The following is a 27,075-nucleotide window of genomic DNA, read 5'->3' as shown; positions in this document are numbered from 1 at the left end:
TGCCCCCGAGCCCCAACAGGTTTTAAACGTGACAGAATATCAACCCACAAGGCAAGCGGTAAAATTATTTTATATAAACATGAGTGCCAATGCTGATAAATAGGCATTCCTTATCATTCAAATAGGCCTAATTTAAATTCAATAGTGAAATAACGTGCATGATTATTGCCCGTTCATCCATTTGTCATTCAGTGAGGCGAGAGAAACGCATTAGTGCCTGGCTGGGTACTAACATCCTACAGCGCATTGTCTTGGCGGGTTAAGTTGTGAATAGATATGGGAAAGACGGTAAAAGGCTCAATACATTTGTTTTAGATTTCAAAAATACAAACATTTTTTAAAAATCAGGGAAGGACATAGATTCTGTATTTTTGTAACGGAGGAGACTGATTTAGTTGCCTTACTTCTGAGAACACAAACACACATATTTCATAGGGGGGGTGTACAGTAGAGTCAGAACTGTGCACTAGGCCTATCTATCAGCAATCAAAGCTGTATCTCGCAATGGAATGCTCTTTCTCAATTTCTTGGTTTGCAACTTCAGTAAAACAGTGCCTATCGGCTAGGATATTCTACACGAAACAGACCGAAGACTGAACACGCTCACATCATTAGCAACGACAAAGAGCAGGTGAGCCATCTGCACTGTGATTTTGATTTTGTGCGGGACAAAAAAAACATTGTTTTTCCGTCAGGGATTTTTCTTAACGTTAAGGATCCCAATTCAGTTTAAATGTCCGCACACTCAATGTCAATGCAGATTTACCACAGCTGCATATTACTGCCTTAGATCTTTGAACTGGTGGTCTGTGTTCAGTCTGTGTGTATTTTAATGTACACGCTTGTTCCGTGTTGTAGCAGTCTTTCCTGGGTCTTGTTCATTAGTCGCCAAAAGAAAACTGACTGAAGCAGGGAGGGACTACCTGAACTTGTCCAATAAGAAACGCACATTTTAATTTATTTTTGTCGAGTGCTACAATTAACACGGCTCAGACGCCACTCCCTTTCAAATTGACTGCGTCTTTAAGATTTGAGTAGAACTTCCTTAGGCACTGACTGGGTATGGTTCTGTAGTGTATTTGCTAGGAACCCAACTGAAACAAATGGGTGGAAACGGGAAGGACTAACCTGAACTTATCAAATATGAAAGACTTGTTTTCGTTGCTAAATGTTTTCCTTTGCAAAACTTTTTGCTGCGGTGTGCACTAATGAACCCCCCTGTTTTCTTCCTGTGTGCAGGTCGCTGTGAGCCGAAGGGTGCTTTGACTGGCAGCAACGCCGGGATCACCAGTATAGAGTTTGACAGTGCTGTGAGTGTCATCCTGCTTAATATCCTACCCTGTCTAAAATGGGGGAGGGGAGACTATGATTCTGTCTCTGTTCGTACGTACGTTAGTCACATGCAAAATCTGACACCACTAGCCCAATTTTGACAATTTCTATGAATGATGCCTCTTGCCATAGAGCTACGCCATTTACAAAATTCCAAACTTTGAACAAGTATATCTCCTGTCCCGTTTGAGCTTGAATTGTTGTCACTAATTGGCTCAAGGACTGCATCATTCGTGGCAGGCGACATGTTAACTGTTGCCTCGTTTGTTTTTTGCTTGTGGATGCTTGCACAGCAAGTTAAGCTGGAGTCACAACTGTAGATCTTTGGTCTTTTGTGAACTGTTACAACCAGAACATTGTACTGTTAAAAAATACTTTGAACTCGATTTTTTGTTTCATTTTCAGGGGGCCTTTCAGTGAGGTTTTTATTATTATTATATATATTTTTTTTAATTGAATGACCTACCTCTGACTGCAATGATGCTTTTCCACTCCACTGTTTAACTGTGATATTGTGTGTCTCAGGGCTCCTCCTTGCTGGCTGCGTCCAATGACTTTGCCAGTAGGCTCTGGACTGTGGATGACTACAGACTGAGGGTAAGTATGCCTCAAAGTGCCCTTCTATTCATCCAGAACAAAACAAACCTTATTTGCTGGTACTTATTGCTGTAGCATGCAAGTGAAGGTTGTAGGGCTGACCCCATTTAGTCAAATGTTTGGTCGATTGGCTGTTGGTCGACCACAATTTGTTTTAGTTGAGTAGTTGCATATAGATATAATTTTTTTCATGGAACATGTCTGATTTGCGCCTGTCGCAGTGGACTAATCCATTGACTCGGCTGCGGGAATGCTATAGTCCAAGAAGGGGCGTGTGGCTAGGATGTACAAGGCATGTCTCTCTCTCTCCAGAATGCGATCTCCAGACATTTTGTGAGCATTCATTGTTTCATAACTTCATTGTGAGTTGTTTGCCCTTTGATTGTTAGTGTCTATCAACTCCCCATTACATTCATCACCAGTAGTAGCCTACATTTACTGTTAATTCCCATCATTTGTAATTTATGTTAATCCATTCAATAATATTATTTGTATTATTAGACATTTACCATTATTGTCGGAGTGGACACTTTTGCAGAGCTCAGAACCTATCCTATACTTGTGAGAAACAAGTTTTGGTTTATTTCATACCATTGAGATTTGTCAATTTATTGATTTGTCTTTTGTTTGGTGTGGTCCTGTCAATGTTGAGTAAGGATATGCACCTGATTACGCATATAAAAGAAGGCCAAGGCTACCTGGCCTGCGCGCAAATGTAGGCTTATAAATGTGCCCAATTTGGATATGTCTGACAGTATTTTTTATTAACTTAACACAACACCACTAATGAGCTGCAGACTTTCTCAAAGTACATTTTTCTTCACTTCAAACTGCAAGGAAACAGTTTGTTTTTAGAATCCATTGAAAATGACAATAGTTCCTATTTTGAGCTCTTTCCCTTTCGATAACCATTTGGCATGAAAGGGAAAAATGTAATGTTCTGATCCAATGGAAACGTCAAATTACTTGATTTACGTCATATCACTTGCACAAATGGCCTACAGCTGTGTCTGTTCTGAGTTCACTGGTGCAGTAAACTGAGGGCCCAGAATATTTTATAAAATTGTGCGAGTTTCAGGCCAGACACAGTTGGTAGTTGCCTCAATGTTTCAAGTACGTTGGCTACGCATGACCTGTCTGCAACGTTATTTTTAGCAGGATATTTTGTACCTGCAGGCTGCAATGTTATGTGTTGGTTTTATGTAGGCTATTACATAGTTGGCAGTGGCAATATAAGTAACATTTAGGTTTGTATCATTTTAATTTAGATGAACCAAATGACAACATTTTTTTATTTAAAGACTATTATACATTTTATTTTAGCCTATTACCGGCAACTTCAGGAGCGTAACGGAAGTATCTGCGAAGGCCAGCGGGAGGAGGGTCGGGAACAGGTTTTTTTTCTTCTGGTTAGGCTATCTTCATCTCTGGCTCCTTATTGAGTCATTTGTGTCGTAATTATTTAATCAAACAGCATGCTTAAAGCATCAGACAAGCTCCGTGTATATATAGTTGATTTTATTAAAACGCATGGGGAAAATATTTCGACCATTCGATTGGTGGAAAGGAAAGACGTATTGATCGAACCAAGATTGTTTTCAGTTGGGAACATCCCTAGATGGTTCTTAGGATGGGTTCAGCAGTTATAGCTTTCTATGATCCATGCTATGTGGTCAGGAAATACTTCTCTCCCTATGTATATCAGGACATTTTTGGAGCCTAAAATGTCCTTCTAGGCTGTTTGTCAGATACTGCAAAAGTCATATGTTGGTCAATGATGTTATGTAAAAGGTCTGACGCCCAGTTCCACTCCCTGCTATCCATCGGCTCCCAACAGCCCCTGCTCTACCCCCAGCATGCTCTAGTTGTGCATCGTTGGACACAGGGGCTGCTGACATAGAGGATAACCTCACATCCTGTATCTCTAAGAGACCATGGCGTCACTGTGTTGATGGACATCCAACAGAACCAATCACTAAGGGGTATCAAGCTGTGGTACGGGGCTGGGCCGCTGATCTCAACTTTCAAACTGAGACCATACCTGTTTTCACAAACACAAAAGGCAATGCACTTTCCATTCATCTTAATGTGGCTGGGCCAATAAGAGGTGCTGTTTTTGTTCTGTCGCACAACCCCCCCTAGCACACACTGACAGGCCACAGCGGGAAGGTGCTGCCGGCTCGTTTTCTCCTGGACAACACTCGCATCGTCTCCGGGAGCTACGACAGGACTTTGAAACTGTGGGACCTGCGCAGCAAATTCTGTACTTTTTTTTTTATTTTCCCCATTGGTGTTAGCATTTCGTTGACATTCCTCTTTTTGTTTCCTCTTTTTAAAGGATGTCTTTTTAATGCGATTAATGAGATTAATGCGGATTCAGTGTATGTTCTACTCGTTGGGGATTCGTTTTTCTTGTGGATGGAGCCTTTGGTCAGTTCTGAACGCCCACTTTCTTCCCCTCAGGCATGAAGACTGTGTTTGCTGGATCCAGCTTTAATGATATAGTCTGCACAGAGCAGTGCACAGAGCAGTGCCATTTCGATAAGAAAGTGCGGTTCTGGGACATCAGGTGAGTGTGGAGAGTGACACTTTATTCGGATAGTCCCCAATAGATGGTTTATAGACATCCACCTAACTATCTACTAAGCTTAAAGGGGTAATCTACAGTTAAAACAAAGTGTTTTCCCTGCCAGTTTCAGTAAAATGCTGCGGGATAGGGCTGGAGAAATATAACCACTCTCAAAATATATTAACCAGAGCTATGGATACAAGGACTGACCATCCATGATGTCAAAATTAGTTTTAACTATGTTTTGAGGCTATATACTGTTTTACAGTTGAACAAACATTGGAATAAAACATGCTTGTATTTTGTGTTCTGATGGGGTACGACATTTGAACTAACGTCATGAGGCATTTATAAGTTATTTTCTTAGTCAATGGGTACATATCATTAATTTACCAAAACGGTAAACCTAACCATATCCCTAATAAAACTTAACATATGCTTTCCATTTGTTTTTCAAGCTCTGCCATGAAATTAGCAGCAGCAGCAGTACAAAAACTAAGCAGAGCAAACACATTCCTCTCTCCTAGAAGAGGAATAAAGGGGAATTACAATCAATCTAAATTTGGTGGTATTTTTCCCCAGACTTAAATGTTCTTCTGATGTGATTTAGACTTGGAACATCCCATTTCGTTGTTTCTCTAAAAATAATTGCAATTCTGAATGAGTAACACAATGATCCAAAACCAGGAAAAAATAAAACAGAGAAAACAGAATTTGGGGAATTTTTATTTTATTGGCCCCCCCCTTAAAAATTGCATCATAGCCTTTTTAGGCAATATTGCCAAGCAATGTTCCTGGAAACAGCGGGATATGAGACACTGGAGCAATAATGAGCAACATGAAAATCAAATTGTGCTTCATATGAAATCTATTTAACTTAATTTCCACATTTATATACTCATCTCTTATAGCTTATTGCGAGTTGACTGCCACAGCTGTAGTGACATTCATCAGCAAACAAGCAATACAGGTGTTGCCCCTGCTTTGTCCAGCCACTCAACCTGCTTCTAGTCAGGTCAATGGAAATGCAGACAAAGATAATTACGTTGAACAAAAATATTAACGCAACATGCAACAACTTCAAGGATTTGACTGAGTTTACAGTTCATATAAGGAAATCAGTGAATTGAAATAAATTCATTAGGCCTTAATTTATAGATTTCACAAGACTTGGAATACAGATATGCATCTGTTGTTCACCGATAAAGGTAGTGTCTGGTGTGACCATTTGCCTCGTGCAAGCGCGACAACTCCATCGCATAGAGTTGATCAGGCTGTTGATTGTGGCCTGTGGAATATTGTCCCATGTTGCTGGACATTGGTGGGAACTGGAACACGCTGTCATACACTTCGATCCAGAGCATCTCAAACATGCTCAATAGGTGACATGTCTGAGTATGCAGGCCATGGAAGAACTGGGACATTTTCAGCTTCCAGGAATTGTGTACAGATCCTTGCGCATTGGGGTTGTGCATTATCATGCTGAAACAATGGGCCGCAGGATCTCGTCACGGTATCTCTGTACATTCAAATTTCAATTGATAAAATGCAATTGTGTTCGTTGTCAGTAGCTTATGCCTGCCCATACAATAACCCCACCGCCACCATGGGTCACTCTGTTCACAACTTTGACATCAGCAAACCACTCGCCAACACAACGCTATACACGCTGTCTGCCAGTGGCCATTGAAGGTGAGCATTTGCCTACTGAAGTCTGTTACGACGACAAACTGTAGTTGGGACGACCCTGGTGAGGACGACGAGAACACAGATGAGCTTCCTGAAAACGGTTTCTGACAGTTTGTGCAGAAATTCTTTGGTTGTGCAAACCCACAGTTACATCAACTGTCCGGGTGGCTGGTAGCTAGCTAACAATTTACATGTCTAGCTAGCTAATTTAGCCAGTTTGTCCCATTTGACTTTGCATAAGCTCCAGTTAGCATACTAAACGATTAGCATACGCCCTACAATAGATATTTTCATCAGTTAAACATGGCAGACTCAACACGGGATGTATGTATTAACATCATATATTGCAGAAGGGAAACATTTTACGTGAATGGCCAACATTTCACTCCAAAAGGGGAGTTGATTTTTTCTCACCTCAAACTGTCATGCTGCCAAACAAAATTCCCCAGATAATACATTTTTCTGTAATTTTCAATGGAAAAATGTTGCTGCAAAATTGGCAAAAATTTGCTGGTGTATCAGCCTTTTAGTTGTTAATTAACCATTTTTATTTTACCAGGTATATGTATTTATTAGGGCTCCCCACTACTGCCAAGGCAGCAGCTACTCTTCCTGTGATCCAAACACATTAAGGAACTTTAAACATAGAAGATAAACCACATTATTACACCATCACATATCTACAATACAAAATGTATAATACCACCATGCAACGTTATTTCTATGTGTGTGTAGTGCTAGCGTTTTGTGCATATTGTGTGCGTCTCTTCACAGTCCCCGCTGTTCTATAATGTGTATCTTTTTTTATATATTTTTTTATCTGATTATGGCTGCTTGCATCAGTTATTTTGTGAATAGAGTTTTATGTAGTATGGCTCTGTGGTACTGTGCGCCTTCCATGTTCTGGACTTGGATTGTGAAGAGACCTCGTGTGGCATGTCTTGGGGTATGCATGGGTGTCCTTCAGCATGTCAACACTTCTTACAAAAACGAGTCGATTTCTCCTCCACTTTGAGCCATGAGAGATTGACGTGCATATCATTAATGTTAGCTCCCCGTGTACATTTAAGGGCGAGCTGTGCTGCCCTGTTCTGAGCCAATTGCGATTTTCCTGAATCCCTCTTTGTGGCACCTGACCACACGACTGAACAGTAGTCCAGGTGTGACAAAACTACGGCCTGTAGGACCTGCCTTGTTGATGGTGTTAGGGCGACCTCTGTTCATAAAAGCATTGCTCTGCCTTACCTTAGCTACTGTTCTATCAATGTTTTGACCATGACCATTTACAATCCAGGGTTACTCCAAGCAGTTTAGTCACCTCAATTTCCTCATTATTCATTATGAGGTTTAGTGAATGATGTGTCCCAAATAACATGCTTTTAGTTTTTTTGAAATATTTAGGACTAACTTATTCCTTGCCACCCATTTTGAAACTAACTGCAGCTCTAAGTGTTGCAGTCATTTCAGTTGCTGTAGTAGCTGACGTGTATAGTATTGAGTCATCAGACCCCGGTGGCTTGTCATTGTTGATGGACACTTTTTATTTTATTTTTATCTGTTCCACGCTCACTTTACAGAATTCAAAATTACAATGCTTGTCTTTTCATATTTTGGTCAGATATACAATGGCAAGGAAAAGTATTTGAACCCTTTGGAATTACCTGGATAAATTTGACAAATTTCATCAGATCTTCATCGAAATCACAACAATAGACAGTATGCTTAAACTAATAACATACAAATTATTGTATTTTTGTCTATTGAATACATCATTTAAAAAGGTAGGTTGGAAAAAGTATGAACTCCTAGTCTAATGACTTCTCCAAAAGCTAATTTATGTCAGGAGTCAGCTAACCTGGTGTCCAATTAATGAGATTGGAAATTTTGGTTAGAGCTGCCCTGCCCCATAAACACTCACAAAATGTGAGCTTGCGTTTCACAAGAAGCATTGCCTGACGTGAACCATGCCTCGAACAAAAGATATCTCTGAAGACCTAAAATTAAGAATTGTTGCCTTGCATAAAGCTGGAAAGGGTTACAAAAGTATCTCTAAAAGTCAGTCCATGGTAAATCAAATGTCTATAAATGGAGAAATTTCAGCACTGTTGCTACTCTCCCTAGGAGTAGCCGTCCTGCAAAGATGACTGCAAGAGCACAGCACAGAATGCTCAATGAGGTTAAGAAGAATCCTAGTGTCAGCTAAAGACTTACAGAAATCTCTGGAAGATGCTAACATGTCTGAGTCTATGATATGTAAAACACTAATCAAGAATGGTGTTCATGGGACTCCATGGGACTCCATGGAAGAAGCCACTGCTGTCCAAAAACATTTGCTGCACGTCTGAAGTTCGCAAAAGAGCACCTGGATGTTCCACAGTGCTACTGGCAAAATATTCTGTGGACAGATGAAACTACAGGTGAGTTTGTTTGGAAGGAACACACAAAACTGTGTGGAGAAAAAAAAAGGCACAGGACATCAACCTCATCCCAACTGTAAAGTATGGTGGAGGGGGCATCATGGTTTGGGGCTGCTTTGCTGCCTCAGGGCCTGGACAGCTTGCCATCATCGACAGAAAAATGAATTCCCAAGTTCATCAAGACATTTTGCAGGAGAATGTTAGGCTATCTGTCCGCAAATTGAAGCTCAACAGAAATTGGGTGACGCAACAGGACAACGACCCAAAACACAGAAGTAAATCAACAACAGAATGGCTTGAACAGAAGAAAATACACCTTCTGGAGTGGCCCAGTTAGTCCTGACATCAACCTGATTTGAGATGCTGTGGCATGACCTCGAGCGGTTCACACCAGACATCCCAAGAATGTTGCTGAACTGATACAGTTTTGTAAAGAGGAATGGTCCAAAATTCCTCCTGACCGTTGTGCAGGTCTGATCCGCAACTACAGAAAACGTTTGGTTGAGGTTATTGCTGCCAAAGGAGGGTTAACCTGTTATTAAATCCAAGGGTTCACATACTTTTTCCAACCTGCACTGTGAATGTTTACATGGTGTTTAATAAAGATGTAAAAAAATTATTATTGTTTATTAGTTTAAGCAGACGGCGTTTGTCTTATTGTGACTTAGATGAAGATCAGATCAAATGTTATGACCAATTTATGCAGAAATCCAGGTAATTCTAAAGGGTTGACATACTTTTTATTCCCACTGTACCTGGACGTGTAGTGTCTGTTTGTTTCTGGCATGTCATGCCTAAGTTTGCTAATCTTGCCAATGAAAAAAATAATTAAAGTAATTATCTGATTTAATGAATGATGGAGTGGAGTTTGCCTTTTTTGCCCAAAATGTAATTTAAGGTGCTCCAAAGCTTTTTACTGTTCTTTTATATAAATGATCTTTGTTTCATAGTATAGTTTCTTATTTTTATTCAGGTTAGTCACGTGATTTCTCAATTTGCAGTATGTTTGTACTTCCAGATGTAAGTTTTTACTAGGGATGCACCGATATGACATTTTTGGCTGTATTTTCCTTGCCCCCCAAAAAATACAAATTTTTATTAAAAAAAAAAATTGCTGCCTTTTTAAGCATTCTAGTATAGTTAACACGTGCACACACTGACCAAAAAGTTATTTTGTTGGCATTTACATATGTCCCCATTACCATTAAAACATAATCAAAACAGATTTATTTCATTTGCTGTGCTGTTTCGTTGTTCAGTCGTTAAATTCTCAACCAGGATTTCATCATGCGTGTCGAGCAGTGAAGTTTCAGCTCTGTCTGTGTCTGCCACTTTTCTTTGTGTGCACTGTCACTGTCGGTTTCAAACTTGTCCAGCTGTGTCTGTAACATTTCACGTCAACCCTGTTTCTTGTCTCTATCGAAGTAGCGGTCCTTGTACCTAGCATCGAGCATGGTGGAGATAAAGTAAAGAGGCTCAGAGAATGCCACCGACTCGCTTGTTTAACCCCACGGTCTGTGTCTGCAGTTTTGTAGTGCAGGCGTTTCAATGCCATGACAGAGGGTATCACGTCTGCTGCAGACGCAGTTGATAAGCTTATTTCTCGAGTCCGTTGTTCAAATGGAGCTAGGAGTGTGTTTGTTTCCAAGTTTCAATCATGTTCTCACGCCATTTTGAAATGGCAGCAGAGGTATGAGAACCAGCACGTTCTTGAGCATGCAATACGGCTTTCCTCAGTACGAAATCCTCGTCGACCCACTGTGCTGTCAGACTCGGCATGCTCATGTACCGGTGCTCGACCAGTCGGCGAAAGCTAACATCCACGACAGAACGGTTGATTGTCAAGGGCAATGAATTCCATTATATTGCTGTTAATGGATTTCGCCTTTGTTGTCTTGCTGAAATTTTCTTACTCTTTCAAATGACTGCTTGCCTTAAACTTGTTTAATTTTTGAAAGTGTGCTCTTAGTGTTTTAATGCATTTTTTTCTTTGTAGAACTGGATTTTCCGTGGCGTCATCTATCTACGTTATATAGGTATGCACATCTGCGTTAAACTAGACATCGGGCCGATGTTGGCATTTTTAGATATTAGATATTGTCCGATTCCCATATGCTTACCGACTAGATCGTGCATCCCTAATTTTTTGTAATTTTCTTAATGGGTTCATGCTTATTAGTAACTGGAATAAGCAATTTCATCAATGTGTCAAGTGCAGTGTATGGTTGAGGCTCATTACACACCACAGACCAGCAAATATTCTTTACATCAACTTAAGAATCACTACAAAACGTATTGTATGACCTCTTATACACTATCCTAGGCCCAGCCTTTGGAACTTTGGGTTTCCTAGGCATTTCTACTATACTGCTCAAAAAAATAAAGGGAACACTTAAACAACACATCCTACATCTGAATGAAAGAAATAATCTTATTAAATACTTTTTTCTTTACATAGTTGAATGTGCTGACAACAAAATCACACAAAAATAAATTGGATTTCCATTGATTATCAACCCATGGAGGTCTGGATTTGGAGTCGCACTCAAAATTAAAGTGGAAAACCACACTACAGGCTGATCCAACTTTGATGTAATGTCCTTAAAACAAGTCAAAATGAAGCTCAGTATTGTGTGTGTGTGTGTGTGTGTGTGTGTGTGTGTGTGTGTGTGTGTGGCCTCCATGTGCCTGTATGACCTCCCTACAACGCCTGGGCATGGTCCTGATGAGATGGCGGATGGTCTCCTGAGGGATCTCCTCCCAGACCTGGACTAAAGCATCCGCCAACTCCTGGACAGTCTGTGGTGCAACGTGGCGTTGGTGGATGGAGCGAGACATGATGTCCCAGATGTGCTCAATTGGATTCAGGTCTGGGGAATGGGCTGGCCAGTCCATAGCATCAATGCCTTCCTCTTGCAGGAACTGCTGACACACTCCAGCCACTTGAGGTCTAGCATTGTCTTGCATTAGGAGGAACCCAGGGCCAACCGCACCAGCATATGGTCTCACAAGGGGTCTGAGGATCTCATCTCGGTACCTAATGGCAGTCAGGCTACCACTGGCGAGCACATGGAGGGCTGTGCGGCCCCCCAAAGAAATGCCACCCCACACCATGACTGACCCACCGCCAAACCGGTCATGCTGGAGGATGTTGCAGGCAGCAGAACGTTCTCCACGGTGTCTCCAGACTGTCACGTCTGTCACGTGCTCAGTGTGAACCTGCTTCATCTGAAGAGCACAGGGCGCCAGTGGCGATTTGCCAATCTTGGTGTTCTCTGGCAAATGCCAAACGTCCTGCACGGTGTTGGGCTGTAAGCACAACCCCCACCTGTGGACGTCAGGCCCTCATACCACCCTCATGGAGTCTGTTTCTGACCGTTTGAGCAGACACATGCACATTTGTGGCCTGCTGGAGGTCATTTTGCAGGGCTCTGGCAGTGCTTCTCCTGCTCTTCCTTGCACAAAGGCGGAGGTAGCGGTCTTGCTGCTGGGTTGTTGGCCTCGTCCACATCTCCTGATGTACTGGCCTGTCTCCTGGTAGCGCCTCCATGCTCTGGACATTACGCTGACAGACACAGCAAACCTTCTTGCCACAGCTCGCATTGATGTGACATCCTGGATGAGCTGCACTACCTGAGCCACTTGTGTGGGTTGTAGACTCCGTCTCGTGCTACCACTAGAGTGAAAGCACCACCAGCATTCAAAAGTGACCAAAACATCAGCCAGGAAGCATAGGAACTGAGAAGTGGTCTGTGGTCCCCACCTGCAGAACCACTCCTTTATTGGGGGTGTCTTGCTAATTGCCTATAATTTCCACCTGTTGTCTATTCCATTTGCACAACAGCATGTGAAATTTATTGTCAATCAGTGTTGCTTCCTAAGTGGCCAGTTTGATTTCGCAGAAGTGTGATTGACTTGGAGTTACATTGTGTTGTTTAAGTGTTCCCTTTATTTTTTTTGAGCAGTGTAGTTTTTACTCTAACGGACAACTAGTCAAAGCTCAAACCAAGTGTATTCACCCAAAGGGTCAAACGGCTAAAAAGACCTGTTTCCCCTAGCACAAGTATTTATACCCTGCTTTAGGCAGCGTCTCCTCCTTTTCTCTAAACACTACATTTTTGTTGCTAGGCAGGAAGTTAATTGATGTGGGTAATAAACTGTTCCTTCATCTGACCTGACCTCGGCCCACATTCCACCCTTATCAGTGACCGCAACATGTACATTTCTCCTTCATATAACCAGTAACTTCTGGTGTAGCAAGTATTTCAAATTACAACCCAATACTTGCGACACGTTTACAGTTTGAAAGTAGGTCTCATGCTGCTATAGGGGAATATCCAAATAATGAGAATGTTTGGAGGCGGAGAACCCAGCTGGGGAAAATCATATATACCCAGTGCATTTGTGTCATGGGCAATGGTTGTATGGGGTCTTTGCCTAAGGGGTCATTTTCTTATGACACTGGCTTTTTGTCCTGGGGTGTATTCATTAGGAACCCAGAGGAAGAAAAATCTGCCTAAACGGGGAGGGACCTACCTGAATTTGTACAATACGGTGTGCTCTAATAAATATCCCCTCTCGTAACACTGTTACCATTTTTTAGCTTGTGCCGTCTGTTCATTTTGGTTGTTCTGACTTTTATTTATTTTATTTATTTTTTAAGAGCAGAGAGTATCGTCTGCGAGCTGGAGCTTCTGGGCCGAGTCACGTCTCTTGACCTGAACCACGACCGCACCAAACTGCTCACCTGCTCTCGGGACGACCTGGTTAAGATCATCGACCTGCGCAGCAACGCCGTCCGTCAGACCTTCAGGTACAGGGACATGTCACTTTAGTACTGTGGACTCAAGCTCATTTACCTGACCACCACACACCACTTATGTCAAACCAGCACTCACTGTTTACTTTCTTGTATATTTGTAGTCCTGGATAGCCTCATCCATATTGTCAATTAAGATAATCTGAGGTGATTGCGTGGGTGGTCAGATTCTTATTGGTGAATAGATGCTGTATGTGGGAAATGGAATTTACATTTACGTCATTTAGCAGACGCTCTTATCCAGAGCGACTTACAAATTGGTGCATTCACCTTATGATGTCCAGTGGAACAACCACTTTACAATAGTACATATCTTTTTTTTTTGGGGGGGGGTTAGAAGGATTACTATATCCTATCCCAGGTATTCCTTAAAGAGGTGGGGTTTCAGGTGTCTACGGAAGGTGGTGATTGACTCCGCTGTCCTGGCGTCGTGAGGGAGCTTGTTCCACCATTGGGGTGCCAGAGCAGCGAACAGTTTTGATGGGCTGAGCGGGAACTGTGCTTCCGCAGAGGTAGGAGGGCCAGCAGGCCAGAGGTGGATGAACGCAGTCCTAATAGTGCAAACCCTGCCTGTCTGACACTCAACGTATTTCAAAGGAAACCTAATGTTATTGGAACCCAGGTCTGATATAGATTAGTGGTGTTGGTTTGTCAACAGTGTTTTCCAATCTCTCCTCCCAGTGCTCAGGGCTTCAATTGTGGCACTGACTGGACACCACCTTTTTATACCAATGGGTGTCCTGAGTGGCACCCTATTCCCTACATGGTGCACTTCTTTTGACCAGAGCCCAATCATTGGTTTATAGTTTTACTAACATTGGTCATGGTCAAATTCCCTACCATCCTCCATGAAAGTGTGCACATGCTCACCTATCCAACCACAGTCCCATGAGTCTCCACTCGTACGCCTTGTTTTGATCCTCCCGTTTCCTTGTGTTCTCAGTCCCGATGGCAGTTATGTGGCGGGGGGCTCTGCAGACGGAGCTCTGTATGTGTGGAACGTCCTGACAGGCAAGTTGGACCGCACCCTGGGCAAGAACCACTGGTCAGTTTGAACTTCTGGAGTAGGATCGTCTCCCTTCGACACTGCTCTCTAGTCAGTTTTGCCATTTTTTTAAATAGTTTCAGGTTCAGAATTTGAGGGTAAGCCATAGGCTTGGATAGACAGCTCTAGTGCCACAAAGCCTGTTTTAACTTGGGTAGGGCCATTGAAATTTTACCATTTTTTTAAGTAGTGAGCTGGGTGGGACTTTCTTTGCCGATTTTCCCTTAGAATTTTAGCAGCAGTGGCAAGGGTCAGGGAAGGATGGGAGGAGGAGGGTCTCAAGAGTTCCCCACAGAGAATGGACTGAAGGTCCGTTCTGGTGAGTGTTTAATAGGACATTCTACTCAAATTATTGAAAATAAAATTATGCTGAATATAATTAAATAGGCTGAAACATGGTGTTACCCATATGCATACCCCATTGGGCTAATAATTAGTTAGATCCCAAACTCTAAACATGATCAATGTGTTTAATGTCCCCACAAAAATACTTAACATTAACACAGTGAATGTTACAATTTACCCATGTTACATTTATCACCATTCTCCCCTATGCACTCAGTGAATTGCAGAGGCTAAACGCACCTAAACAATGCTGATATACAGCGCAGATGGCTCATTATTAGGAGTTGAGACAGAAAAGTAGTAGCCATGGAAAGCTGGGATCCCCCTCTTTTTAACAAAGGCTATCAAAACAGCTTTCAAAAGTTTTTCCTGCAATTTCATTAAGAAATGTGAATTGACTGCTTATCAGAATGCATGTTTCTCTCCCTGTGGCACTCTCAACTTGAATGCGCCTCGAAGAAAATGTCTTTCTCACATAACACAAAATGACAAGCTGACTAGGTAAATAGCTAGGTTAACAAGTCTACTATGGGGTTGTCTGATGCTGCTGTTCATTACTCTTGTTGACCGAGGGAAAGTACATGTTGATAGTTCTAGCATCTTCAAAGTGTGGCAGGTGGAAGCGTGTTAGGCTCAGCTTGTCCCATGAATTAATCATAAAAATTGTGGATTAGCTGATAACTACGAAACAAACAATCTGGATAATATATAGAGAACCTTGAACTATTTATTGATCAGCTACACTGACGCAAACAAAATACATTTCCTCAAGCTCTGCGAGCGAAACTGAAGGGAAGCCGCCGTCTAAAATTTAACATAGGAGGGAGATGTTTTTATAACAACGTCTCCAAAAGATAGAGAGCATTGCTTACAAGCATGAGTGAGCAGTTAAAAAAGAAAAATGGATCTATTGCCTGGGCTACTGGGCGAGGTTAAGGCCTTAACCTGTTATGGCTAGGGGGCAGTATTTTCACGGTTGGATAAAAAACGTACCCAATTTAATCTGATTATTACTCCTGCCCAGAAACTAGAATATGCATATAATTATTAGCTTTGGATAGAAAACACTCAAGTTTCTAAAACTGTTTGAATGGTGTCTGAGTATAACAGAACTGAAATGGCAGGTCAAAACCTGAGAGATTCCTTTACAGGAAGTGGCCTGTCTGACCATTTATTGTCTTTCTTTGACATCTCATTCCATTACAAAGGATCTCTGTGGTAACGTGACACTTCCCACGGCTCCAATAGGCTCTCAGAGCCCGGGAAAAACCTGAATGTCGTCATTCCAGCCCCAGGCTGAAACACATTATCGCCTTTCTCAAGTGGCCGATCAAGGGACTGAGGGCTTAGGCGCGTGCACTGGCCGCCCCCGTCTTTGTGTTTATTCCTCTGTCTACCTAAAAGGAGATTCCCGGTCGGAATATTATCGCTTTTTTTACGAGAAATTGCATAAAAACTGATTTTAAACAGCGGTTGACATGCTTCGAAGTACGGTAATGGAATATTTAGAATTTTTTTTGTCACGAAATGCGCCATGCGCACGACCCTGATTTACCATTTCGGATAGTTTCTGGAACGCACGAACAAAACGCCGCTATTCGGATATAACGATGGATTATTTTGGACCAAACCAACATTTGTTATTGAAGTAGCAGTCCTGGGAGTGCATTCTGACGAAGACAACAAAAGGTAATCAAACTTTTGTAATAGTAAATCTGATTTTGGTGAAGGCTAAACTTGCCGGGTGTCTAAATAGCTAGCCCGTGATGGCTGGGCTATGTACTTAGAATATTGCAAAATGTGCTTTCACCAAAAAGCTGTTTTAAAATCGGACATATCGAGTGCATAGAGGAGTTCTGTATCTATAATTCTTAAAATAATTGTTATGCTTTTTGTGAACGTTTATCGTGAGTAATTTAGTAAATTGTTAGTAAATTCCCCGGAAGTTTTTGGGGGGTATGCTAGTTCTGAACGTCACATGCTAATGTAAAAAGCTGTTTTTTGATATAAATATGAACTTGATTGAACAAAACATGCATGTATTGTATAACATAATGTCCTAGGTGTGTCATCTGATGAAGATCATCAAAGGTTAGTGCTGCATTTAGCTGTCTTCTGGGTTTTTGTGACATATGCTAGCTTGAAACATGGGTGTCTGATTATTTCTGGCTGGGTACTCGGCTGACATAATCTAATGTTTTGCTTTCGCTGTAAAGCCTTTTTGAAATCGGACAGTGTGGTTAGATAAAGGAGAGTCTTATCTTTAAAATGCTGTGAAATAGTCATATGTTTGAAAAATTGAAGTTTTCGTATTTTTGAGGAATTTGTAATTCGCGCCACGCCCATCATTGGATATTGGAGCAGGTGTTCCGCTAGCGGACGCGGAACGTCTAGATGTAAGAGGTTAAACAGGTATGGATTATAGTAGGGATGCACGATATATCGGAATCGGCCAATATTAGCTAAAAATACCAACATCGGTATCGGCCATTGTCTAGTTTAACGCTCTGATGTTTAAAACCGATGTCAAAGCTGACGTGCGTACCAATATAATGTATGTACATGCCGTAATGACGTCACGTTAAATTTTGCACTATACGTGCAACACAGCATTCCTAAACTAGCCCACAATGTTTGCTGTGTGGATCGAGCAGTCAACAAGTCGATATATGCACTGCATCGCAGTGCTTAGTGTCACTACGAACCTGGGTTCGATCCCAGGCTGTGTCACAACCGGCAGTGGCTGGGAGGCCAATGAGGCAACGCACAATTTGGCCCAGGTTTAGGGGAGGGTTTGGCCAGCCAGGATTTCTTTGCTCTAGCGACTCCTTGTGGCGGGCCGGGTGCCTGTAAGCTGACGTCTCTCGCCGGCTGGACGGTGTTTCCTCCGACACATTGGTGCGGCTGGCTTCCGGGTTAATCAAGCAGTGTGGCTTGGCAGGGTCGTGTTCCAAAGGGCACATGGGACTCGGGAGAGGCGAAGGTCGAGGGCCATCGCTGCAAATCCCCTACGGACAAGACTAACTACCAATTGGATATCATGAAATTGGGGAGGGACATTTTTTTTTGAAAATCCTCTGGTGCTGCCCATGCTGTCAAAGAAGCCATTATGGCACAGATGAAAGGAAGGGAAATTTTTTCCATCTGAGGTAAGGGGTACCTACCTTCTACCTGAAACTCCTGTTCTGCCGTCCTGCTCAATTCTAACGTTCTGTTTTCTCTTCTCTCGCAGCTTGGCCATCAACTCTGTGTCCTGGTCACCGTCGGGAGCCTACGTGGTCAGTGTGGAGAAAGGCAGCAAGGCCGTGCTCTGGTCCGACATGTGATTGGCTCTGCTCTAGCCCTCTGCCATTGGGTGACTGGCTGGCTGTCTGTCTGGACTGTTCAATGGAGACACAGACTGGGCAACGGGTTCCCTAGCCCCACCCTCTAATGTCCAATCGCCCCCATTACTTTCCCTCACTGGCATTGGACCATTCTGTGCTCAAATGCGTGTGGGGTGGCTTGCCTATAGGAAGGAGGTCATCTGGTGGCCCATGGGTGGGCAGCAGAGAATTAGTTGGTGTCCAGTTGGAAGTGTCAGTGGAAGAGCCATGAAGGCAGTTCTCTTTAAGTAAAACGCTATCATATATCCATTTCAAATTATATCCAACCAAGGCGAGTGAGTTATAGTTTCTGCCAAATTGCCACTATAACCAGAGCTGGATTGTCTGTTTTTAGAGCTGCAATTGGACACGTCGTTAGTTTTACATGACCTTGGGGTGGGCATAGGCTTTTAATGTTGAAGTCTGTCTGCTTCTCCTGGGCCCAGTTTTTCAAAAGCTATCTGATCGGATTCCAGCCATCTGATAGAATTAAATGCACAGAAATAGAATGGGCGTATCATTGACTTGAATGGGGATGTCCGTTTTGATTCACACTTTATAAACATTTAATCCTATCCAATTGCCGAGCATTGAGGTTGTCAGGAGTCATTTAATACTGTAATTCAGTGCTCTTCAAACCTTGTCATGGCTACCCACAGGGCCTGTTAGGTGGTCCTTATAGCTCTGCACCAACACATCACATCAAGTACTTAAGTAGTAGAGAAAAGGCGTGGGTCCATGGGATTGAAAAACACTGCTGTAAGGACTGTGGAAGACATGTTGTGGACAAGACTACACACAATTCTCCATAAACTCATGTGCCAATCACAATGAACATGCCCTCTATGTAACAGTTAAACAGGGAATGCTCTGTTTGAGATGTCGACAATTTTCTAGACAATGGAGTCAACCCACACTTGGCACACATCTGCCTGATAGTATTTATTCAGGTGTTCAGTGTTATGTCCCATCAGTCACTGTTGGCATTAAAAGAATGCAAAGTTCCGGTCTTGGAGGTCTACAGCTAGTGCTGGTCGTCTTCAGAACTCTGTACTTGATCGATGAACTACTAGACCCATTTATTGGTCAGCTCACCTTGATTCCAGGGATGAAATGCTGGGCTGTGTTCTGGAGGGATGCATAGTTCAGGAAGTTGCAAGAAACATTTTGTTTGGAGCTGGCATGATTCCCCACTATATAAAAGCATTTACAGTATGTTGTAATCTACAGTTGAAGTCGGAAGTTAACATATACACTTAGGTTGGAGTCATTAACTTGTTTTTCAACCACTCCACAAATTTCTTGTTAACAAATTATAGTTTTGGCAAGTCGGTTAGGACATCTACTTTTGTTTATGACACAAGTCATTTTTGCAACAGTTGTTTACAGACAGATTTATTTAACTTATAATTCACTGTATCACAATTCCAGTGGGTCAGAAGTTTACATACACTAAGTTGACTGTGCCTTTAAACAGCTTGGAAAATTCCAGAAAATGTTGTCGTGGCTTTAGAAGCTTCTGATTGACTCAAATGATGTAAATTAGCCTATTGGAGGTGTACCTATGGATGCATTTCAAGGCCTACTTTCAAACTCAGCGCCTCTGCTTGACATCATCATGGGAAAATCAAAACAATCAGCCAAGACCTCAGAAAAACAATTGTAGACCTCCACAAGTCTGGTTCATCCTTGGGAGCAATTTCCAAACGCCTGAAGGTACCACGTTCATCTGTACAAACAATAGTACGCAAGTATAAACACCATGGGACCATGTAGCCGTTATACCGCTCAGGTAGGAGACGGGTTCTGTCTCCTAGAGATGAGCGTACTGTGGTACGAAAAGTGCAAATCAATCCCAGAACAACAGCAAAGGACCTTGTGAAGATGCTGGAGGAAACGGGTACAAAAGTATCTATATCCACAGTAAAACGAGTCCTATATCGACATAACCTGAAAGGCCGCTCAGCAAGGAAGAAGCTACTGCTCCAAAACCGCCATAAAAAAATCCAGACTACGGTTTGCAACTAAACATGGGGACAAAGATCGTACTTTTTGGATAAATGTCCTCTGGTCTGATGAAACAAGAATAGAACTGTTTGGCCATAATCACCATCGTTATGTTTGGAGGAAAAAGGGAGGGGCTTGCAAGCCGAAGAACACCATCCCAACCGTGAAGCACGGGGGTGGCAGCATCATGTTGTGGGGGTGCTTTGCTGCAGGAGGGGCTGGTGGACTTAACAAAATAGATGGCATCATGAGGAAGGGGAAATTATGTGGATATATTGAAGCAATATCTCAAGACATCAGTCAGGAAATTACATTTTGGTCACAAATTGTAAATCGCCAGGTCACAGTTGTAAATGAGACCTTGTTCTCAACTGGCCTACCTGGTTAAATAAAGGTGAAATATACACTGCTCAAAAAAATAAAGGGAACACTTAAACAACACAATGTAACTCCAAGTCAATCACACTTCTGTGAAATCAAACTGTCCACTTAGGAAGCAACACTGATTGACAATAAATTTCACATGCTGTTGTGCAAATGGAATAGACAACAGGTGGAAATTATAGGCAATTAGCAAGACACCCCCAATAAAGGAGTGGTTCTGCAGGTGGGGACCACAGACCACTTCTCAGTTCCTATGCTTCCTGGCTGATGTTTTGGTCACTTTTGAATGCTGGTGGTGCTTTCACTCTAGTGGTAGCACGAGACGGAGTCTACAACCCACACAAGTGGCTCAGGTAGTGCAGCTCATCCAGGATGTCACATCAATGCGAGCTGTGGCAAGAAGGTTTGCTGTGTCTGTCAGCGTAGTGTCCAGAGCATGGAGGCGCTACCAGGAGACAGGCCAGTACATCAGGAGATGTGGACGAGGCCAACAACCCAGCAGCAAGACCGCTACCTCCGCCTTTGTGCAAGGAAGAGCAGGAGAAGCACTGCCAGAGCCCTGCAAAATGACCTCCAGCAGGCCACAAATGTGCATGTGTCTGCTCAAACGGTCAGAAACAGACTCCATGAGGGTGGTATGAGGGCCCGACGTCCACAGGTGGGGGTTGTGCTTACAGCCCAACACCGTGCAGGACGTTTGGCATTTGCCAGAGAACACCAAGATTGGCAAATTCGCCACTGGCGCCCTGTGCTCTTCACAGATGAAGCAGGTTCACACTGAGCACATGTGACAGAGTCTGGCGCCGCCGTGGAGAATGTTCTGCTGCCTGCAACATCCTCCAGCATGACCGGTTTGGCGGTGGGTCAGTCATGGTGTGGGGTGGCATTTCTTTGGGGTGCCACATAGCCCCCCATGTGCTCGCCAGAGGTAGCCTGACTGCTATTAGGTACCGAGATGAGATCCTCAGACCCCTTGTGAGACCATATGCTGGTGCGGTTGGCCCTGGATTCCTCCTAATGCAAGACAATGCTAGACCTCATGTGGCTGGAGTGTGTCAACAGTTCCTGCAAGAGGAAGGCATTGACGCTATGGACTGGCCCGCCCGTTCCCCAGACCTGAATCCAATTGAGCACATCTGGGACATCATGTCTCGCTCCATCCACCAACGCCACGTTGCACCACAGACTGTCCAGGAGTTGGCGGATGCTTTAGTCCAGGTCTGGGAGGAGATCCCTCAAGAGACCATCCGCCACCTCATCAGGAGCATGCCCAGGCGTTGTAGGGAGGTCATACAAGCACGTGGAGGCCACACACACTACTGAGCCTCATTTTGACTTGTTTTAACCTCTATGGGCTAGGCGGGACGAATTCGTCCCACCTACGTAACAGCCACTTGAAGCCTGTGGCGCGATTTTCAAAACCTTAAAAATCCTATTACTTCAATTTCTCAAACATATGACTATTTTACAGCTATTTAAAGACAAGACTCTCGTTAATCTAACCACACTGTCCGATTTCAAAAAGGCTTTACAACGAAAGCAAAACATTAGATTATGTCAGCAGAGTACCAAGCCAGAAATAATCAGACACCCATTTTTCAAGCTAGCATATAATGTCACAAAAACCCAGAAGACAGCTAAATGCAGCACTCACCTTTGATGATCTTCATCAGATGACAACCCTAGGACATTATGTTATACAATACATGCATGTTTTGTTCAAACAAGTTCATATTTATATCAAAAACCAGCTTTTTACATTAGCATGTGACGTTCAGAACTAGCATACTTCCGGGGAATTCGCTAACATTTTACTAAATTACTCACGATAAACGTTCACAAAAAGCATAACAATTATTTTAAGAATTATAGATACAGACCTCCTCTATGCACTCGATATGTCCAATTTTAAAATAGCTTTTTGGTGAAAGCACATTTTGCAATATTCTAAGTACATAGCCCAGGCATCACGGGCTAGCTATTTAGACACCCGGCAAGTTTAGCACTAACCATAATCATATTTACTATTATAAAAGTTTGATTACCTTTTGTTGTCTTCGTCAGAATGCACTCCCAGGACTGCTACTTCAATAACAAATGTTGGTTTGGTCCAAAATAATCCATCGTTATATCCGAATAGCGGCGTTTTGTTCGTGCGTTCCAGACACTATCCGAAATGGTAAAGAAGGGTCGTGCGCATAGCGCAATTCGTGACAAAAGAATTCTAAATATTCCATTACCGTACTTCGAAGCATGTCAACCGCTGTTTAAAATAAATTTTTACGCCATTTTTCTCGTAGAAAAGCGATAATATTCCGACAGGGAATCTCCTTTTCGGCAAACAGAGGAAAAAATCACAAAGGCGGGGGCGGTCGGGTCACGCGCATAAGCCCAGAGTCCCTTGATCGGCCACTTGAGAAAGGCGATCAAGTGTTTCAGCCTGGGGCTGGGATGACGACATTCAGGTTTTTCCCGGGCTCTGAGCGCCTATGGACGACGTAGGAAGTGTCACGTTAGAGCAGAGATCCTTAGTAAATGATAGAGATGGAAAAGAAGTTCAAGAAATGGTCAGACAGGCCACTTCCTGTAAAGGAATCTCTCAGGTTTTGACCTGCCATTTGAGTTCTGTTATACTCACAGACACCATTCAAACAGTTTTAGAAACTTTAGGGTGTTTTCTATCCATATGTAATAAGTATATGCATATTCTAGTTACTGGGTAGGAGTGGTAACCAGATTAAATCGGGTACGTTTTTTATCCAGCCGTGTCAATACTGCCCCCTATCCTAAACAGGTTTTAAGGACATTACATCAAAGTTGGATCAGCCTGTAGTGTGGTTTTCCACTTCAATTTTGAGTGTGTCTCCAAATCCAGACCTCCATGGGTTGATAAATTGGATTTCCATTGATTCTTTTTGTGTGATTTTGTTGTCAGCACATTCAACTATGTAAAGAAAAAAGTATTTAACCTGTTAGGGCTAGGGGGCAGGATTGACACGGCTGGATAAAAAACGTACCCGATTTAATCTGGTTACTACTCCTGCCCAGTAACTAGAATATGCATATAATTATTGGCTTTGGATAGAAAGCACCCTAAAGTTTCTAAAACTGTTTGAATGGTGTCAGTGAGTATAACAGAACTCCTATGGCAGGCCAAAACCTGAGAAGATTTCAAGCAGGAAGTGGCCTGTCTGAGAAGTAGTGTTTCATCGTGGCTCTTTTTATTGAAGACTCAGGATCTGTGCAATAACGTGACACTTCCTACGTCTTCCATAGGGTCTCAGAGCCCGGGAAAACGTTGAACGATATCGAGGCAGGCTCTGGCTGAAACACTTTATCGCTTTTGGCAAGTGGCCACTCAGAGTACTATGGGCTTAGGCGCGTGCCCGCTTCGACCGAATGGTTTCTTTTCCTTTGTCTGTTTATCTAAACGCAGATTCCCGGTCGGAATATTATCGCTTTTTTATGAGATAAATGGCATAAAAATTGATTTTAAACAGCGGTTGACATGCTTCGAAGTACGGTAATGGAATATTTAGAATTCTTTTGTCACGAATTGCGCCATGCTCGTCACCCTTATTTAGCCTTTAGGATAGTGTCTAGAACGCACGAACAAAACGCCGCTGTTTGGATATAACGATGGATTATTTTGGACCAAACCAACATTTGTTATTGAAGTAGAAGTCCTGGGAGTGCATTCTGACGAAGACAACAAAGGTAAGAACATTTTTCTTATAGTAAATCTGACTTTGATGAGTGCTAAACCTGCTGGGTGTCTAAATAGCTAGCCCTGTGATGCCGGGCTATCTACTGAGAATATTGCAAAATGTGCTTTCACCGAAAAGCTATTTTAAAATCGGACATATCGAGTGCATAGAGGAGTTCTGTATCTATAATTCTTAAAATAATTGTTATGCTTTTTGTGAACGTTTATCGTGAGTAATTTGGTAAATTCACCGGCAGTGTTCGGTGGGAATGCTAGTCACATGCTAGTCACATGCTAATGTAAAAAGCTGGTTTTTGATATAAATATGAACTTGATTGAACAAAACATGCATGTATTGTATAACATAATGTCCTAGGGTTGTCATCTGATGAAGATCATCAAAGGTTAGTGCTACATTTAGCTGTGGTTTGGGTTTATGTGACATATGCTAGCTTGAAAAATGGGTGTCTGATTATTTCTGGCTCGGTACTCTGCTGACATAATCTAATGTTTTGCTTTCGTTGTAAAGCCTTTTTGAAATCGGACAGTGTGGTTAGATTAACGAGAGTCTTATCTTTAAAATGGTGTAAAATAGTCATATTTTTGAAAAATTGAAGTAATAGCATATCTAAGGATTTGAATAACGCGCCACAGGATTCAACTGGCTGTTGAGTAGGTGGGACGCAAGCGTCCCACCTAGCCCATAGAGATTAATAAGGTTATTTATTTCATTCAGATCTAGGATGTGTTTAAGTGTTCCCTTTATTTTTTTGAGCAGTATATATTTATTTTTTTATGGGTCTTCCAAATGGACAATGACCCCAAGCATACTTCCAAAGTTGTGGCAAAATTGCTTAAGGACAACAAAGTGAAGGTATTGTAGTGGCATTCACAAACCCTGACCTCAATCCTATAGAAAATTTGTGGGCAGAACTGAAAGTGTGTGCGAGCAAGGAGGCCTACAAACCTGACTCGGTTACACCAGCTCTGTCAGGAGGAATGGGCCAAAATTCACCCAACTTATTGTGGGAAGCTTGTGGAAGGCTAACTGAAATGTTTGACCCAAGTTAAACAATTTAAAGGCAATGCTACCAAATACTAATTGAGTGTATGTAAACTTCTGACTCTCTGGGAATGTGATGAAATAAGTAAAAGCTGAAATAAATCACTCTCTACAATTCTGACATTTCAAATTCCTAAAATAAAGTGGTGATCCTAACTGACCTAAGACGAGGTGTATGTAAACTGTACATAATGTATTTGTGTCTGTTGGCCTAAAGCTGACCCCATCTGCCAAAGACGCTAAACAGATACTGTAGTCCCCCAGAGACTGTGGATTAGCTCCACTCAACACTTACATGTTGTTTTTGTTTGTCTTATTCACTACAATGGACTTGTTGACACACATGACGTGGTTCAGCTTTACATGATGCTGTTCTAAATATGAATGACTTGTATCTAAATATTTTTATTTTGCCACATGGGCAGGGAACCCCTGTCCCTCAAGGATCACCTGGTCCAATGGGATCTGCTGACAAAGGGCCAGGTTCAGTAGTGAAACATTGCAGGTAGGAATAACATAAATAGATTCTAAATGATTAATTGCTTCAATATGTCAGAGCCATGTTCTACATATTTCTATCTGAACGTTCCACAACGTTGAGGCCTGAGGGTTATACTACAAAGCAAGATAAATGCTTTAGCCTGCTAACTTGCCTAAATATTCTGAAAACGTATTTATTTCTAGAAAGATAAGCTTGAGAAAGGCATGGTATGATTGAAATATTTATCTTTGTTTAGCTTTCCTAGTGAACCAGAAAATCTGTAGTTATTTATGTTTATCAAAGTTAGCTGGCCATCTCATTGATCCTCCTTTAATATACACTTCCACTGAAAGCACCCACATTTGCGCTTGTAATTTTTCCTGAGGGGAAAAGTAGAAGGTAATGTTTGAAGTTGGATGGCGTCATGTGTTTAGCTTTGTTAGTTGTGTTTTTTCAATAACTGGTGCCATTGATCAGTAAGTGTGGCCCAGGAAAGTTTATATCATTCATTAATAATGGAATGGTCACTATCTGACTCACCTCAACAAAAATATAAATGCAACATGTCAAGTGTTGGTCCCATGTTTTGTAAACTGTGTGAACAGAGTGCCCCAAGGTGACGGTGGGGTTATGGTATGGGCAGGCATAAGCTACGGACAACAAACACAATTGCATTTTATCGATAGCAATTTTAATGCACAGAAATATCTTGATGAGATCCTGAGGCCCATTTTATTTCAAGGTATCTTTGACCAACAGCTGCATATCTGTATTCCCAGTCATGTGAAATCAATAGATTAGGGCCTAATGAATTTATTTAAATTGACTGATTTCCTTATGATCTGTAACTCAGTAAAATCTTTAATTGTTGCATGATGCGTTTATATTTTTGTTCATTACAGTTTAGCAGGGGCGTAGTCATAAAGCATCTGAGTAGGGGTGCTGATCTAGGAGCAGTTCACCCCGTTCATATCCATTATGTTCTAAAAGGCAAAACTGATCTGAGACATTTTATGCCCTGGAGGATACAAGGCACTGATAAGAATGAACAGGGGATTCTCTCCTTTTAAAGGGTTTTCTATTGAAACTGAGGCCAGCATGTCCTGCCCTCTTCAGGGTCATGTTCTGTAGGCACCAAACAGAAAACCTGATTGAAACAGGGAGGAACTACCTGGACTTGTCCAATAACTCATTTTCATTTCCTGTTTTTAAAACGTTTGTTGCATGCCCTAATAAACAAGACCCATGAGTCTTTA

General features: G+C 42.2%; 1 non-coding gene and 1 pseudogene across 1 annotated transcript; both read left to right on the top strand.

Moving 5' to 3' along the window:
• LOC106612344 (autophagy-related protein 16-1-like) overlaps positions 1-19,471 on the top strand; it is a 58,650-nt pseudogene extending 39,179 nt beyond the window's left edge.
• LOC123724188 (small Cajal body-specific RNA 6) lies at positions 3,699-3,966 on the top strand. The gene has a single exon (XR_006756866.1).
• Positions 19,472-27,075: the final 7,604 nt, after the last annotated feature.

Source organism: Salmo salar, chromosome ssa09 (genome assembly GCF_905237065.1).
Source record: "Salmo salar chromosome ssa09, Ssal_v3.1, whole genome shotgun sequence".
In the NCBI taxonomy this organism is placed as follows: Eukaryota; Metazoa; Chordata; class Actinopteri; order Salmoniformes; family Salmonidae; genus Salmo; species Salmo salar.
This window is presented reverse-complemented; position numbering and strand designations above follow the sequence as displayed.